Consider the following 18,063-nt stretch of genomic DNA (forward strand, 5'->3'; position numbering starts at 1 on the left):
TCCTTTAAATTTTTTTCCCACAAAACTGCTGTATAGGCAGGTGCAGCCATTGTCTAGAAGCCCTGCCTTCCCTGATGTTTTATCGGTTTGAGATTAGGCTCAGCTGTGAGTGAAGAGAAATTTCAAAATAACAAGGACTTAAATCAGGGATTCTCAAATTTAAGTGTGCAGCAGAATCACTTGGAGGGCTTGATAAGACTCCAACTGCTGGGGCCCACGCCCAGGGCTTCTGACTCAGTAGGTTCGGGATGGGGCCTGAAAATGCGTGTTTCTAATTAGCCGCCAAGTGATGCTGCTGCTGCTGCTGCCAATCTGGAAATCACCCTTTGAGAACAACTGCTGGAAACACATCAAGTTTTTTTCCCTCATGTAAAAAGCCTAGAGGCCTTTTGGTGGTTCAGAGATCCTTCAAGCTTTTCACTTTGGCTCCCTAAGGTGCGACACTCATCGCGTGGCCCAAAATGACTGCTTCAGCTCCAGCCATTAGAGATTTATTCCAGCAGACAGGAAAGAGGAAGGGGCAGAAGAAAAACAGACCTTTATGGATAAGGGCACTTTACAGGGGGTGCCTACAGTTTAAGGGTTAGACCGACCAATGCCTTGGCCCTTCTGATGCAGAGTATGGAGGGCTATGCTGCTGGGAGCACAGGGAGGGGCCCCAACCCAGCCAAGGGGTGGGAGTGGGAGGTGACCTCTACAAATAGCAATTCCTGTCTACCTTTAGTGTTGTTGCAAAGATTACATTTTAAAAATGGATGTGACTGTGATTTACAAGTGGCAAGTCCTATAGAGAAGTTCCTTGCTTTTCTTTCTGAGGTACAGACCCAAACTGGGGTGGGGGTGTAATAGCCTGTTTTGGGAATTACACTGAGCCTTGCCTGCAGGAGATATGATCTGGGAGAGAGGCTGGCAAGGGGGGTCTTTAAATATTGATGGAAGCCATGAAAGATGCTTTTCCCCGGAAAGATGCACTTTCTTTTCTTTTCTTAGAGAACAGAGTCTCGCTACGTTGTCCAGACTGGTCTTTAAGTCCTGGGTTCAAACGATCCTCCTGTCTTAGCCTCCCAAAGTGCTGGGGTTACAGGTGTGAGCTATCATACCCAGCCAAAATACAGTTCACTTCTCTCTCTTTTCCTTCCTTTCCTTTCCTTTCCTTCCTTCCTTCTCTCTCTCTCTCTCTTTCTTTCTCTCTCTTTCTTTCCTTCTTTCCTTTCTTCCTTCTTTCTTTCTCTCTCTTTCTTTCCTTCTTTCCTTTCTTCTTTCTTTCAGGGTCTTGCTCTGTCACCCTTATGTCTGGTGGCATAATCATGGCTCACTGCAGCCTTGACCTCCTGGGCTCAAGTGATCCTCCCACCTCAGCCTCCCAAGTAGTGTAGATTATAGGTGCGTGCCACCATGCCTGGCTAATTTGTTTTTTTGTAGAAACGGGCCTCCCCCTGTTGCCCAGGCTGGTCTTGAACTCCTGGGCTCAAGCAATCCGCCTGCCTCAGCCTCCCAAGATGCTGGGATTACAGGTGTGAGCCACCGTGCCCGGCCAAGATTCACTTTGATACATGTTTTACTATGCAACCTCAAGGGGTTCACAGGCCCCTGAGGCTCACTGAGGAACCCCGTTTAAGAATCCTTGTTCTAGAGGAAATCTCCATCTCAGCGGTGGTTTTAGGAGCCCCAGGCTCTGGGACAGCAGTTTCAGGAGGTTTTCCTGAATGGCCCCAACTCCAAAGTGGAGACTCTAAGTGGGAAGACCCCTGTGGCAGTGGCATAGGTGGCTCTGAGATGGTGCTGCAGTTTCAAGGGACCCCAGAACTGGGCTGAGGACACAGAGTAGGGTGAAGGTAAGCAGGAGAAAGTGGACAGAGGGACAAAGGGGCATGGAGCAGGGAGAGTCGGGAGTGCACCTGCCAAGGAACTGCAGGTCAGCAGTGCCAGTGTTGGGTGGGCAGGTGCCGGAACACCTGCAGCGTGTTCCCAGCTGGGGCAGGACTCCTTGCATGAGTCCTGGTGCAAGGGGCGTCCAGGAGTGGCCCCTGGAACTCTAGTTTTCAGGTCACTGACTTGGGCCTTGTTCTCCCTGGGAGGTGGCGGAAAGGTGGGAGTGGGTCAATTCTTGTTTTCTTCTCTCTCTGCTGTCACCTTCCACCCTCCTCTCTGATAGATGGCACAGACTGAGTCGCAGCTAATGGCTTTCTGCAGAGCCCTTGGAACTAATGAAGCTGCTAACAAGTGCCTGGGTAAATGAATTGCCATCCCTGCCTCCCTCTCCCCCTCCCTCTCCCTGCCCCGCTGAAGGCCATGGGCTGCACAGCAGCTCAAGGCCACTGGAGACACAGAATGGGGGATGAAGGATGGGGCCTGTCACTCTAGGCCAGGAAGGCAGGGTCGGGGGACATGAGAGGGTGGAGGTAAACACTGGGGAGAAGCATATATGGAGAGGGAGTTGGTGAGAATTGTGGAGAAATGTGGGTAGAGGCCGGTGGCAGAGACGTGAGCAAGAAGGAGAAGGGATGTGTATCGGGTAGGGTGGGGTGAGGTGGAGTGATGGTCCCCTTCTGTGCCAGGCACTGGTGCACAAAGATCAGAAGCCCCTGCCTTGTCCTTGAGGAAACCACATTTTGGTAGGGGGTAGAGAAGCATGCAGAGATAGTCACTGATTGGTTTTTGTTTTTGTTTTTATGTTTTTGGTTTGAGACAGAGTCTCGCTGTGTCACTGAGGCTGGAGTGCAGTGGCGTGATCTTGGCTCACTGCAAACTTGACCTCCCAGGTTCAAGTGATTCTCCTGCCTCAGCCTCCTGAGTAGCTGGGACTACAGGCATGCGCCACCACGCCCAGCTAATTTTTGTATTTTTAGTAGAGATGGGGTTTCACCATGTTGGCCAGGCTGGTCTTGAACTCCTGACCTCAGGTGATCCACCCGCCTCAGCCTCCCAAAGTGCTGGGATTACAGACGTGAGCCACCACACATGGCTGGCATATATATATATGTGTGTGTGTGTATATTTATGTATATATATACATGTATATGTGTATATATATGTATATGTATACATGAATATGTATATATGTATATGTATACATGTATACATGTGTATATACGTATATGTATACATGTATACATATGTATATATACATATATGTATATATGTATACACATGTATATATACATATATGCATGCATGTATACATATGTATATATACATATATGCATGCATATATACGTATACATGTATACGTGTATATGTACGTATACGTATACATGTATACATGTACATATACGTATACATGTATACATGTACATATACGTATACATGTATACGTATTATACATATACATGTATACATGTATACGCGTGTATACATGTATACGTATACGCGTGTATACATGTATACATGTATACGTATATGTACACATACACGTATACATGTATATACACGTATACATATACATGTATACGTATACATGTGTACACATGTATACGTATACATATATACATATATGTATATACATATATGTATATACATATACACATATACATATATACATATATGTATATACATATATGTATATACATATATGTATATACATATACACATATACATATATACATATATGTATATACATACATGTATATACACATATATGTATATATGTATACATTATATACATGTATATACATATATGTATATATGTATACATGTATGTATACATGTATACATGTATACATGTATGTATACATGTATACATGTATGTATATATGTATGCATGTATATATACATATATGTATATGTGTATACATGTATATATACATATATGTATGTGTATACGTATACATGTATATATACATATATGTATATGTGTATACGTATACATGTATATATACATATGTATATACGTATATATGTGTATATACGTATATATAGACGTATATATGTATAGACGTATATATGTATAGACGTATATATGTACGTATATATAGACGTATATATGCACGTATATACGTATAGACATATATGCACGTATATACGTGTATACACGTACGTATATACGTGTATATATACGTATATATGTACATATACATATGTATATATGTGTATATATATGTGTGTGTGTGTGTGTGTATATATATATATATATTTTTTTTTTCAGGGTCTTACTCCTGTCACCCAGGCTGGAGTGCAGTGGTATGATCTCGGCTCACTGCAGCCTTGACTTTCTGGGCTCAGGTGATCGTCCCGCCTCAGCCTCCTAAGTAGCTGGGACAACAGGCACGTGCTACAATACTCAGCTATTTTATTTTATTTTATTTTTATTTTTAGTAGGACAAGATTTCGCTATGTTGCCCAGGCTGGTCTTGAACTCCTGGGCTCAAGCAATCCGCCCACCTTGGCCTCTCAAAGTGCTAGGATTACAGGTATGAGCCACTGTGCCCAGCCTACCCACTGTTTAATTGGCAAAAGAAGCCTGTGACACGAGCTTTACTATTCTCTTTTTACAGTGAGGCTCAGAGAGGCCAAGCAAACTCTCCCAAAGTCACACAGCTAAGAAATGCGAGTGGGATTCAAACCCAGAACATCTGACTCTGGAATCCATACCCTTTCCACCACCCCTAGGTTTGTAAGTATGTGGAAAGGAAAGACATGTTCAGAAACCATTAAGAACAGATGGTTCTGGGTTGATCTGATTTTCCCCGTTGATGGAATTATTTGGTCGGGGATAGGAGTGCCGCAACTCCTCATGTCTGGACTTCAGCAAGGCACACAGCACAATCTCTCCTGACATCCTGCAGACATGGGGTGATGTGTGGGCGAAATGGCTCAGCGGCTGGAAGAATTTCTAATTAAATGAGAGGCTGCTTCTAAAGGCAATCCATGACTGAAAGTGGGAGATGGCGGCTTTGCACCACAGGGCTCTGTCCTTGGTCCTACTCTGTTGAAATTTTTTTTCCCTATCCTCCCCCCCGTATTTATTTCTAATTATCGAAATAATATATGTCTGCTGTAGAAAAATATAAACTATAGCTAAGCCAAAAGAAAGAAAAAGCATCCTAATCCTCACCAGCACCACTTGCTGAACAGCCTTTTTCAATTTGCTGTAACTCTGAACATTTTTAAAATACAATGTTAGGACCCGAATTCCCACAACAAAAGATAACTCCACTGTTCACACTGAGGGCGCATCCTGCCAGTCTCTTTATTGCAAACAATAGCAAGAAAATGTAGCACGTTATGGGGTGCTTACAGTGAGCTGGCAACAGTCCTGAGCTTCTGACAGCCATTATTTCATTCAATCCTCCTAACCCTTTACGGGCACTTTTATGACCTATTTTTCACAGATGACAAAACCAAAGCTCAGAGATGAAATGATTTGCTCACACCACAGAGACTGGGTGAACAATTGACACAGGGTTTGAAGCAGGTTTTGTCGGATTCTAGAGTGGGGCTTTGAGCAACCATGGGACCCCTCCCTCCAAAGGTGCCCGCGTGTTCACCTAGAACCATCCCCCACTGCTTGCCCTTCCACCCCACCCTCTACTAGTAAAGGGGGCAGTTTGTGCAGGACGGTCTGAATCTGCCTGTTGCTTCTCTTCTGCTTGCACAGTAGCATCCGGGGACACAAATGTTATGTGCGGGAAATGCGCGAGGGAAGAAAAGACACACCCACGATACCTTTAAGGGTAAACAACCTTTATCCCATGTAAATGGCAATGTAGATATAATAAGAAAATGATATAATAATAAGCAGATTGATATAATAAGCAAATTGCAATGGGAAGGAGAGAAGGGAAAAGATATTCATACTCACCAGACTATGGAGAATTCACCACCAGACTGGGAAGCAACAGCCTGGGTCGGCTCCAGAGTCGGCCACTTGTCCGTGCACAGACAAGGAGAGGTCTCATGAAGCTTTGGCACAATCTAGGACCCTAGCTCTTTTGTAACGAGTTGTTTGGCATGAGGTCCAGGCACGAAGGCCCTTCGTGACCAGGCTCAAGGAACACAAAAAGGTCAACTTGTTTTTGCGATTGTCTGTTGTTTTTCTTATATACTTATTTATTTATTTTTTGAGACAGAGTCGTGCTTTGTCACCCAGGCTGGAGTGCAGAGGCACGATCTTGGCTCACTGCAATCTCTGCCTCCCCAGTTCAAGTGATTCTCCTGCCTCAGCCTCCCAAACAGCTGGGATTACAGGTGGCCGCCACCATGGCTGGCTAATTTTTGTATTTTTAGTAGAGACGGGGTTTCACCAAGTTGGCCAGGCTGATCTCGAACTCCTGGACTTCAGGTGATCCACCCACCTTGGCCTCCCAAAGTGCTGGGATTACAGACGTGAGCAACCACGCCCAGCTTTGTTTTTCAGTAACGTATAGGAATAGACTGAAATAGAGATTTCTCCAAAACAGCGCTGGATGAATGCCTCAAGGGGCTCACACAGCCCCTTCTGGTACTTGGTGACCATTGTTTGTGTCCATGTTCAATTGAGTTCAGATTTAATATTTAACTTTTCCTCCACAACAACCTAGGATGTGATCCCACACCAGGCACAAACCCCAGAGACTCTCCTGATCTGTCAGTAGCCACCCATGGGTGCTTACAGTAGGAGGGTGGCTTGCCTAGGAAGCCAGGAATTTATCTTTAAGTGACAAACACTTTTTAAAAACTTACTTTCAGGTTCTGTTCTAAGCACTTTAGAAATAACTTTTTTTTTTTTAATGACTTTTTTGGCAGAGTGCTGTGGCCCACATCTGTAATCCAGCACTTTGGGAGGCTGAAGCAGGAGGATCACTTGAGGCCAGGAGTTTGAGACCAGCCTGGGCAACATAGTGAGATCGTGTCTCAACAAAAATAGGCTGGGTGCGGTGGCTCACGCCTGTAATCCCGGCACTTTGGGAGGCTGAGGCGGGCGGATCACGAGGTCAAGATGTCAAGACCATCCTGGCCAACATGGTGAAACACCGTCTCTACTAAAAATACAAAAATTAGGTGGGCTTGGTGGCACGCCTGTAATCCCAGCTACTCGGGAGGCTGAGGCAGGAGAATCGCTTGAACTCAGGAGGCAGAGGTTGCAGTGAACCGAGATCACGCCACTGCACCCCAGCCTAGCGACAGAGTGAGACTCTGTCTCAAAAAAACAAAACAAAACCAAAAATAAATACTAATACAAATTAGCCGGGTATAGTGGTGCATGCCTGTTTTCCTAGCAACTAGGAAGGCTGAGGTGGGATGATCGTTTGGGCTCAGGAGTTCAAGGTTACAGTGAGCTATGACTGTGCCACTGCATTCCAGCCTCGGTGATTGAGATCCTGTCTCAAAAAAAAAAAAAGTTTTTTAAAGTAACATAAAGTTGGCTGGGTGTGGCGGCTCACGCCTGTAATCCCAGTGCTTTGGGAGGCTGAGGCAGGCAGATCACCTGAGGTCAGGAGTTTGAGACCAGCCTGGCCCATCATGGTGAAATCCCATCTCTACTAAAAAAAATACAAAATTAGCCTGGCGTGGTGACACACAGCTGTAGTCCTAGCTATTCAGGAGGCTAAGACAGGAGATTACTTGAACCTGGGAGGTGGAGGTTGCAGCAGGCCAAGATCACGCCACTGCACTCCAGCCTGGGTGACAAAATGAGACTCCCTCTCTCAATAAATAAATAAATAAATAAATAAATAAAATAAATAAATAACTAAAGTAACATAAAATAAAATTGACCATTTTGTTGGTGTACAGCTTTATGAGCTTTAACACATGTATAGATTCCTAGACCCAATAATAGTGTCTGAACAATGAACATTCATACACAAAAAAGAGAATTTCAACCGAAACCTCATACCTTATACAAAAATTAGCTCAAAAGGGAAAGCAATGTAAAATAATAAAACTTTAGAGAAAAGTAGGGGAAAATCTTCATGACCTCAGTTTAGGCAAATAGTTCTTAGACTGGACACCCAAAAGAATGAGTCACAAAAGAGAACAATTGATAAATTGGACTTCATCATAAATAAAAACTTTTGTTCTATGAAAGACAGGGTTAAGAAAATGAAAAAACCAGCTACGGACTGAAAGAAAATAGTTGCAAATCACATATTCAGCAAAAGACATGTATCCAGAATATATAAAGAACCCTTCAAACTCAACAATAAGAAAACCAACAACCCACTTAAAAAAAAACAAACCACATGAACAGACACTGCACCAAGGAGGATATAAAGATGGCAGATAAGCACATGAATAGATGTTTGACATCATTAGACAATAGAAAGATGCAATTTTTTTTTTTTTTTTGAGACACAGCCTTGCTCTGTCACCCAGGCTGGAGTGTGGTGGCGTGATCTTGGCTCACTGCCTCAGCCTACTGAGTAGCTGGGATTACAGACTTGTGTCACCATGCCTGGCCAATTTTTATATTTTTAGTAGAGATGGGGTTTCACCATACTGGCCGGGCTGGTCTCGAACTCCGGATCTCACGTGATCTGCCCACCTTGGCCTCCCAAAGTGCTGGGATTACAGGTGTGAGCCACCACGCTTGGCCGGAAAATGCAAGTTAAAACCATGATGAGGTGCCACTATCCACACATTAGAATGGGTAATATAAAAAATATTGACAATCCAAAGTGCCGAGAGGGTGCAGAGCAATTAGAACTCTTGTCCATTGATGGTGGGAATGCAAAATGGTACAGCCATCCTGGAAAACATTTTGCACTTTTTCTAAAATTAAGCACACAATTACATATGACCCAGAAAACTCTCTTCAGGGTATTTATCCTAGAGAGATGAATATGCCCAGATGAATGTTTATAGCCGCTTTTTTCATAGTTGATCCAAAATGGAAACAGCCCTAATGTCTTTCAATGGGTAACTGAGTAAACAAACCACATTAATATATTGGCATATTTACTATTCAGCAAGAAAAAGGAATGGACTATTGATACACAGAACAAATTGGAGTAATCTCAAGGGCATTAGGAGTGGACAAAGCCTGTCTCAATAAGTTACATACTGTATTATTCCAGTTGTGTGATATTCCCTAAAAGATAGAACTATAGTGATGGTAGTGGGTGCAAACATTAGGGCTGAGAGGCCTGACCACACAGGGATAGTACTAGGGGGTCCTTCGGAGTGATACAGTCCTTCTGTGTCCTGACTATGCTGATGGTTCTAGGAGTCCTTTCTCCATTCAGTTGTCTTTGCACTTTGGTCAAAAATCAATTTGCCATATTTGCATGGGTCTATTTCTGTACTGTCTATTCTGTTCCATTGACCTAGCTATCTGTCATTTCACCTGTACCACACTCACTGTCTTTTTTTTTTTTTAGACAGGGTCTCCTTCTGTCGCTTAGGCTGGAGTGCAATGGTGCAATCTCAGCTCACTGCAACCTCTGCCTCCTGGATTCAAGCAATTCCCATGCCTCAGCCTCTTGAGTAGCTGGGATTACAGGCATGTGCCACCACGCCCAGGAATTTTTGTATTTTTAGTAGAGGTGGGGTTTTTTCATGTTGCCCAGGCTGATCTTGAACTCCTGGCCTCAAGTGATCCTCCAGCCTCAGCCACTCAAAGTGCTGGGATTACAGGCATGAGCCACCTTCCCCAGCTTTTTTTTTTTTTTAAGAGACAGGGTCTTGTTTTTTTATCCAGGCAGAGTACAGTGGTGTGATCATGGCTCACGGTAACCTCACACTCCTGGGTTTAAGCAATTCCCCCACCTCAGCCTCCCCAGTAGCTGACACTACAGGCACCACCATGCCCAAAAAATTAAAAAAACTTTTGGCTGGGCATGGTGGCTCATGTCTGTATTCCCAGCACTTTGGGAGGCCGTGGCAGATGTATCATGAGGTCAGGAGTTCAAGACCATCCTGGACAATATGGTGAAACCCCATCTCTACTAAAAATACAAAAAATTAGCCGGGTGCGGTGGCGGGCACCTATTATCCCAGCTACTCGGGAGGCTGAGGCAGAGAATTGCTTGAACCCAGGAGGCAGAAGTTGCAGTGAGCTGAGATCGCGCCACTGCACTCCAGTCTGGGTGACAGAGCGAGACTCCATCTCAAAAAAAAAAAAGTTTTTTTTGTAGAGACAGGGTCTTACTATGTTGCCCAGGCTGGTCTTGAACTCCTGGCTTCAAGCAATACCTACCTCTTGACTTAGCCTCCCAAGGCATTGGAATTATAGGCGTGAGATACCCAGCCTGGCCTAAGAGTATTGTTTTTTAATTGTGAGTGGATTTTGAATTTTTGTCAAATGGTTTTTCTTTATCAATCAATATGAGCATTTGCTTTTTTTTTTTTTTTTTTTTTTTTTGAGACAGAGTCTTGCTCTATCACCCAGGCTGGAGTGCAGTAGTGAGATCTTGGCTTACTGCAACCTCTGCTCCTGGGTTCAAGCGATTCTTCTGCCTCAGCCTCTGGAGTAGCTGGGATTACAGGTGCCCGCCACCACGGCCCAGCTAATTTTTGTATTTTTAGTAGAGACAGGGTTTCACCATGTTGATTAGGCTGGTCTAGAACTCCTGACCTCAAGTGATCCACCCGCCTCAGCCTCCCAAAGTGCTGGGATTACAGGTGTGAGCCACTGCACCTGGCCAAGTGATTGATTTTTGAATATTGAACCAGCCCTGCATTGTCAGGATAAATCCCACCTGATTGTAACATATACATTTTTTTTTGTTATATATTTCTGAGTTCAGTTGGCTAATATTTTTTTCTTTTTGAGATGCAGTCACACCCTATCGCCCAGACTGGAGTGCAGTGGCACGATCTTGGCTCACTGCAGCCTCTGCCTCCCAGGTTCAAGGCATTTTCCTGTCTCAGCCACCTGAGTAGCTGGGACTACAGGCGCATGCCCCCATGCCTGGCTAATTTTTATATTTTTAGTAGAGACAGGGTTTCACCATATTGGTCAAGCTGATCTCAAACTCCTGACCTCAGGCGATCCACCTGCCTTGGCCTCCCAAAGTGCTGGGATTACAGGCTTGAGCCACTGAGCTCGGCTTATTTATTTATTTAGAGATGGAGTCACACTCTGCTGCCCAGGCTGGAGTGCAGTGGCACAATCTTGGCTCACTGCAACGTCTGCCTCCTGGGTTCAAGCAATTCTCCTGCCTCAGCCTCCCGAGTAGCTGGGACCACAGGTGCACACTACCACACCTGGCTAATTTTTGTATTTTTAGTAGAGACAGAGTTTCACCACATTGGCCAGGATGCTCTCGAACTCCTGACCTCAAGTGATCCATCTGCCTCAGTCTCCCAAAATGCTGGGATTGTAGGCGTGAGCCACCGTGCCTGGCCAGCTAATATTTTGTTGAAGATTTTTACATATATGTTCGTGAGAGATATTGATCTGTAGTTTTTTTTTCTTACAATATCTTTGTTTCATTTTGGTCTCAGGGTAATGTTGCCCTCATAAAATGAACGAAGGAGTATTTTCTCTTGTTCTATTTTCTGGAAGAGATTGCGTAAAATCAGTGTTATTTCTTCTTTAGTTATCCCACTCTACTGCACACTTCCTATGATTGTGTCCGTGTTCAGGGCCGGGTGGCAGGAGGACACAGAGAGAAGAAAGCTATAGGGGTTCTCCTTCTTGGGACTACAACTGTTTTTAAAAATAAACACACACACATACATGCCCAGGCTGGTGTCTTACTCCTGCCCGCAAGTGATCCACCTCGGCCTCCCATAGTGCTGGGATTACAGACATGATCCACAGCCCCTGGCCCACAACTCTTGATCCGAGAGGGAAAGATTTGGTTGTCTGTGGACCCTGCAGCCACTGATACTACTGTCACCACTGCTACTCCCATGGAATTGTCTCGGGGCTGGGGCACGGGAGAATGAAGAAGAGAAAAATGGAGTTCCTTTTCTCTCTCTCAGTGCTAGACCTTCCCTTTCCACTCCTCGAGGCAGAACGAGCATTTCTCCTGTTGATCCCTCTCGTAGCCCCAGTGCCCATTCTGGATTTGGCGCTGTCTTGTATCGAGGCTGGGGAATATCAGAGGAAAAATGAGAAACTCATTTCAGCTCAGTGGAACGTTGAATTCTGGCTTTCGTCCCCCGTTTCCCCGCTGTGTTTACTTTCACACTCTTCAGAGAGCTGCCCCGTGCGTGTCTGTCCATGTTTCACAGCAGCATTCAGCAGGAGAGACAGGGTGGAGGCTGCTTACTCCATCTCATCTGGAACCGAATAGCTTTTTAAACCATCACAACCATATGAAGTAGATGCTATTGTTATATACATGTGGCCGATGACAAAACTGAGGCCCTTAGAGGTTAAGTAACTTTCGTAAGATCACACAGCTAGTCAGTGGCCAACCCAGTCATCCTAGCCCCAGAGTTTGTGGTCTGAGCTGCAAGTTCCACAGCTTCAGAGGGAGCTGAATGTGACAGCTCTGTGGGGTGAGGTATGGGGCTCACCTGCTGTGGACAGGCCCTGATATCTCACTCCCTCTAACCTGCACGGTATGTGAAGGGAGAGTGCATAGTGTTTAGGGAATTGCTTTCTTCTTCTTCTTCTTTTTTTAGACAGAGTCTCACTCTGTCATCCCGGCTGGAGTGCAGTGGTGTGATCTCAGCTCATTGCGGCCTCCGCCTCCCAGGTTCCGGTGATTCTCCTGCCTCAGCCTCCCGAGTAGCTGGGATTATAGGCACGTGCCACCACGCCCAGCTAATTTTTGTATTTTTAGTAGAGACAGATTTTCACCATGTTGGCCAGGCTGGTCTCGAACTCGGGACCTCAGGTGATCCACCCACCTTGGCCTCCCAAAGTGCTAGGATTAGAGGTGTGAGCCACCGCGTCTGGCCTTTTGCTTTCTTCTTTGATGAAGATCTGGACTGTGGTGGGATAGGAATAGCCTTCTGTCTTCAAGACATATGCATGTATGTGCATGTGTGTGTGTGTGTGTGTGTATACATGCTTATGTATGTGCCTGTGTGTAAACCATGCAGCCATGGACAGTGAGGATGTGGATCCATTCATTCAGCAAGTATACTTGAGCCACCACCATGTATCACACATTATTCTAGTCACTGGGGATATATCAGTGAAGAAACAGACAAAAACCTCTGCTCTCATGGAGCCTCCATTCTAGTAGTCAGACAACAAGCATACAAATAAGTCAATTACATAGAATGCTAGAAAGTGCTAAGTGCTGGGGAATAAACAGGGCAGGTAAGGAGGATTGGGAGTGTTGGGGTAAAGGGCAGGATATAGTTATTAACACGAAACGATGTCTGCCATGTACTCTTGAATGCACTGCCTAAACTGCGATTTCATATGACTTCCTTGTATTCCAGGGGAAACTCATTCAGGCAAGTTCAGCCCTTTATGAGGAATTCCCCTGTGGTCACATTCCAATTCCTGGACCTGCTGCCACCCTCAGAACTGCATGCTCCTTCTTCAGACTTTCTAAGAATGACTCAGGTCATTGGTGGAGTGAAGTCAAGATTTCCAACTCAGTCACCTGAAGAGATGGAGATACCATTCATGGAGCTGGAGGTCCCTGGAGATTTGGGAATTCAGATAACAAGCTAAGATGAGGGTGAGCTACTGACTTGACCTCTCTCTGTGTCAGTTTCATATTCTGTAAAACCAGGCTAATGATGGTACATTATGTGTTGTGAAGACTAAAATAATATGTGAGACGTACCTGGCATAGTACTTGGCACAGTGTAGGCACTTAAGAAAGATTGATTTATTATTTTTGCTATTTAGGCTACATTGACTTTAAGCTGACTGAGAGATATCCATGGGGATATGTCTAGAAACAGTGGACTATGTGGATAGGGAACTCAGCAGAGGAGCAAATGACAGAGATTTTGGGGGTGATTAAAATCTTGGGGGTAGATGACAACCCCACAGTGAAGAAGAAAAAAGAAAACAGAGCCAAGGATCTCATCTTGGGGAGCACCAATGTAAATAGGCAGAAACAGGAAATGCCAGGAAAAAAATCATTTTTTGTTTTGTACTTACAATGGCTAGAAAAAAATATAATTTTACTTGTTTCTCTCTTTTTTTTTTTTTTTTTTTTTTGTGAGATGGAGTCTTGCTCTGTTGCCCAGGCTGGAGTGTGGTGGCATGATCTCGGCTCACTGAAACCTCCGCCTCCCGGGTTCAAGGAATTCTCCTGTCTCAACCTTCCAAGTAGCTGGGATTACAGGCGCACACCACCATGCCTGGCTACTTTTTGTATTTTGGATACAGACGGGGTTTCACCATGTTGGCCAGGCTGGTCTCGAACTCCTGACCTCAAGTGATCCGCCTGCCTTGGCCTCCCAAAGTGCTGAGATTACAGGCGTGAGTCACCATGCCTGGCCAAATATATACAATTTTTTTTTTTTTTTTTTTTTTTTGATACGGAGTCTCACTCTGTCGCCCAGGCTGGAGTGCAATGGCATGATCTCGGCTCACTGCAACCTCTGCTTCCTGGGTTCAAATGATTCTGCTGTCTCGGCCTCCTGAGTAGCTGGGATTATAGGCACCTGCCACCATGCTCAGCTAATTTTTGTATTTTTAGTAGAGATGGGGTTTCACCATGTTGGCCATGCTGGTCTTGAACTCCTGACTTCAAGTGATCCACCCTCCTCGGCTTCCCAAAGTGCTGGGATTACAGGTGTGAGCCACTATGCCTGGCCATATATACAATTTTTATTTGTCCATTATTCCAGAATAAAGCTGGAAGAAAAAAAAAAGAAAAGAAAAGGAAAGAAAAAAAAAGACTAGTCTGGATGCTAGGGATGTTCATTGCTATTGGTTTCAACATTGTTTCTAGCCCTTTTCTGTAAACAGAGATTTCCAAATCAAAGTCAGGACTGACGGGTGTTTATTTAACCTCTTCTATATGACATCTGTGTCCTCTTTCTTCCACATTATAAATTCTTGTTCTCAAGGACACAGGAGATGATAGCATTAAAAATCCCATTTATTTTAGAATAGCATTTGTTTGATCTATATTACACAGACGTCTCAGAATAAATATGGACTGGCACCACCAGTTATTACGGAAAACAGTTGATTTTTTTTTTCTTTTGAGACGGACTTTCACTCTTGTTGCCCAGACTGGAGTGCAATGGCACAATCTCGGCCCGCCGTAAACTCCGCCTCCCGGGTTCAAGCGATTCTCCTGCCTCAGCCTCCTGAGTAGCTGGGATTACAGCTAATTTTCAAGCGATTCTCCTGCCTCATCCTCTCGAGTAGCTGGGATTACAGGCATGCGCCACCACGCCTGGCTAATTTTGTATTTTTAGTAGAGACGGGGTTTCTCCATGTTGGTCAGGCTGGTCTCAAACTCCCGACCTCAGGTGATCCGCCTGCCTTGGCCTCCCAAAGTGCTGGGATTACAGGCATCAGCCACCGCATCCAGCCAGCATTAGTTCTACATAACTGAACTTAATGCTCATCACCAGGCCTTATGTCAATGTTTTTCTAGTCATTTTGGTTGTCTGAAGTTTATTCTCTAGTAGATTCCTCAGGAAAAGCTTATGGGCATAATATTCCCTGAGATCTTGCATGCTGATAATAGTTTGATTATGCATTTGAAGGTCAGAATAACTGGGAGGTAGAGGTGAGAGGATTGCTTTAGCACAAGAACTTTAGACCAGCCTGGGCAACATATTGAGACTCTATTTCTACAAAAATAAAAGAATAAAACACTATTAAAATTAGCTAGATGTGGTGGTATGCACCTGTAGTCCCAGCTGCTCAGGAGGCTGATTGCACCATTGCACTCCAGCCCGGATGACAGAGCAAGACCCTGTCCCCTCACACCGCCCCAAAAAAAGAAAGAAAGAAAAGTGATGGTAATATAACATAACTTTCTTTATAGAGACAGGGTCTCTCTCTGTCACCCGGCTGGAGTGCAGTGGCACGTTCACAGCTCACTGCAGCCTTGATCTCGGCTCAAGCAATCCTCCCACCACAGCCTTCTGAGTAGTGGGACTAAAAGTGCATGCCATCATATTCAGCTATTTTTTGTATTTTTTTCCTATTTTGACCATCCATGTCAGAATTTTTTTTTTTTGTATTTTTGGTAGAAATAGGGTCTCTTTATGTTGCCCAGTCTAGTCTCGAACTCCTGGGCTCAAGCGATCCACCCACCTCGGCTTCCCAAAGTGTTGGGGGATTACAGGCGTGAGCCACTGCACCTGGTCAGGGCTATTTTTCTCTTTTTCTTTCTTTTCTCTCTGTTCTCTCTTTTCTTTTTCTTTCTTCCTTTCTTTCTTTCTTCCTTCCTTCCTTCCTTTCTTTCTTTCTTTCTTTTCCTTTCTTCCTTCCTTCCCTTCCTTCTTTCTTTTTTTTTTTTTTTTGAGATGGAGTCTCAGTCTGCTGCCCAGGCTGGAGTGCAATGGCATGATCTCAGCTCGCTGTAACCTCCGCCTCCTGGGTTCAAGTGATTCTCCTGTCTCAGCCTCCCGAGTAGCTGGGATTACAGGTGTGTGCTACCACGCCTGGATAATTTTTGTATTTTTAGTAGAGACGAGGTTTCACCATGTTGGCCAGAGTAGTCTAGAACTCCTGACTTCAAGTGATCCGCCTGCCTCAGCCTCCCAAAGTGCTGGGATTACAGGGATGAGCCACCGTGCCCAGCTCAGGGCTATTTTTCTCATAATAGTTTTGTATGGGATTTGAGCTTAATACTTTTACATTGCTAATTTTTATGTGAAACTAACTTTCCTGAATTTTCAGAAGGAGGCTTCACCAGAGAGTTTTTCTAACTTCACAAATCTCTTCCTTTTATTGTTTTCACGTAATGTGAAAATGACGGTGGCTTTGGTCTGAGCTTTTTCTGGCTCTGTTCCTCTCTCCCCTTTTTATCTGGATCTCTTTCTCCCCCTTTTCTTATCTCTGTGCTGCTTAATTTTGATCCTGCTCTTAGTGGCTTATCTGTGGGTTCAGTACCATAAGGGAGCCCTGGCGGGTCAGTGCTGAGAGCTCAGGGGACAAGAACTTCTCCAGGCCCTTTAGACTTGAACGAGGGCATTGGTGCCCTTGCCCTCGCCTGCTACTGTGATGGCTGTTTCAGCAGCTGTGTGCCGCCCCCCAAAAAATGCCCATTGCACTTTCCAGGTAACACCTGTTGACTACATCTCAAGTCATACAAATCAGAGGCAAACTGAGGTGTTTATGCCCCTAAATTCATCAGTCATTGGTTAAACCCGCCCCTGGGGAATGGGGAAGCCCCAGGCACTTCCAACGTGATGCAGGCAAATTGGTCCCGGCAGTCTGAGGGCACCCCTGTGACTAAAAGATTCCTTCATTCACGTGGTCAAGAATGGCTCATTTTTTGTACAGCATGGTGACTATAGTTAATAGTTAATAATACTGTACTATAGAGTATAGATCTTAAGCATTCTCACAGAAGAAAAAGTAACAATGTGAGGTGATGGATGTGTTAATTTGGTTGCAGTAATCATTTTACAATGTATACATATATCAAATTATCAAATCATCACATTGTACACTTTAAGTATATAAAATTTTATTGGTTAATGATACCTCAATAAAGCTGGAAAATGGCTCATTTTTACATTTCCATTTGGCATTGCATTAAGGGTCATGGAAGGGGGGAAATAGAGGAGTGAGAGGGTACCCCCCCATTCCTTCTAATAGCACATTTTGAGAGTGGCACACATCACTCTTGCTCACATCCATTGGCCGGAACTTAGTCACAAGAAGTCACTTGGCTGCAAGGGAGCCTGGGAAATGTAGTGATTAGCTGGGAAGCCATATACTCAGCTAAACTCTATTGTAAGGGAAGAAGGGGAAAATAGGTACTGGGGAACAATTTATGGTCTCTTTCCTAAGACTGATGGGAAAGAGTGAAAGGAAAAGATGGGTGAGGTAGGGTGACAGGCTCCCACTTCCAGGCAGGGGATTGAGGGAGGAGGAGGATGCATGCTGAGGTGAAGGCCACTTTCATTGTGGTAAGAGATAGCTGAGTTTGGAGGCAGAGAAGACAGAAATTGGGCTGACATGAGGGTTGGGGAAAATGGAATAAAACAGGCCGGGCACGGTGGCTCACGCCTATAATCTCAGCACTTTGGGAGGCTGAGGTCAGGAGTTCAAGACCAGCCTGGCCAACATGGGGGAAA

General features: G+C 44.7%; 1 protein-coding gene across 2 annotated transcripts in view; it reads left to right on the top strand.

Annotated features, from left to right (window-relative positions):
* PYY (peptide YY) overlaps positions 1-18,063 on the top strand; it is a 69,767-nt gene that overhangs the window by 42,659 nt on the left and 9,045 nt on the right. For both annotated transcript variants that reach the window (XM_016931718.4, XM_009432050.5), the window contains exon 2: positions 13,270-13,514. The gene's annotated coding sequence lies outside the window, so the exon portion shown is untranslated. The remainder of the gene's footprint in view (positions 1-13,269; positions 13,515-18,063) is intronic.

The sequence above is a fragment of the Pan troglodytes genome, chromosome 19 (assembly GCF_028858775.2).
Source record: "Pan troglodytes isolate AG18354 chromosome 19, NHGRI_mPanTro3-v2.0_pri, whole genome shotgun sequence".
NCBI lineage: Eukaryota > Metazoa > Chordata > Mammalia > Primates > Hominidae > Pan > Pan troglodytes.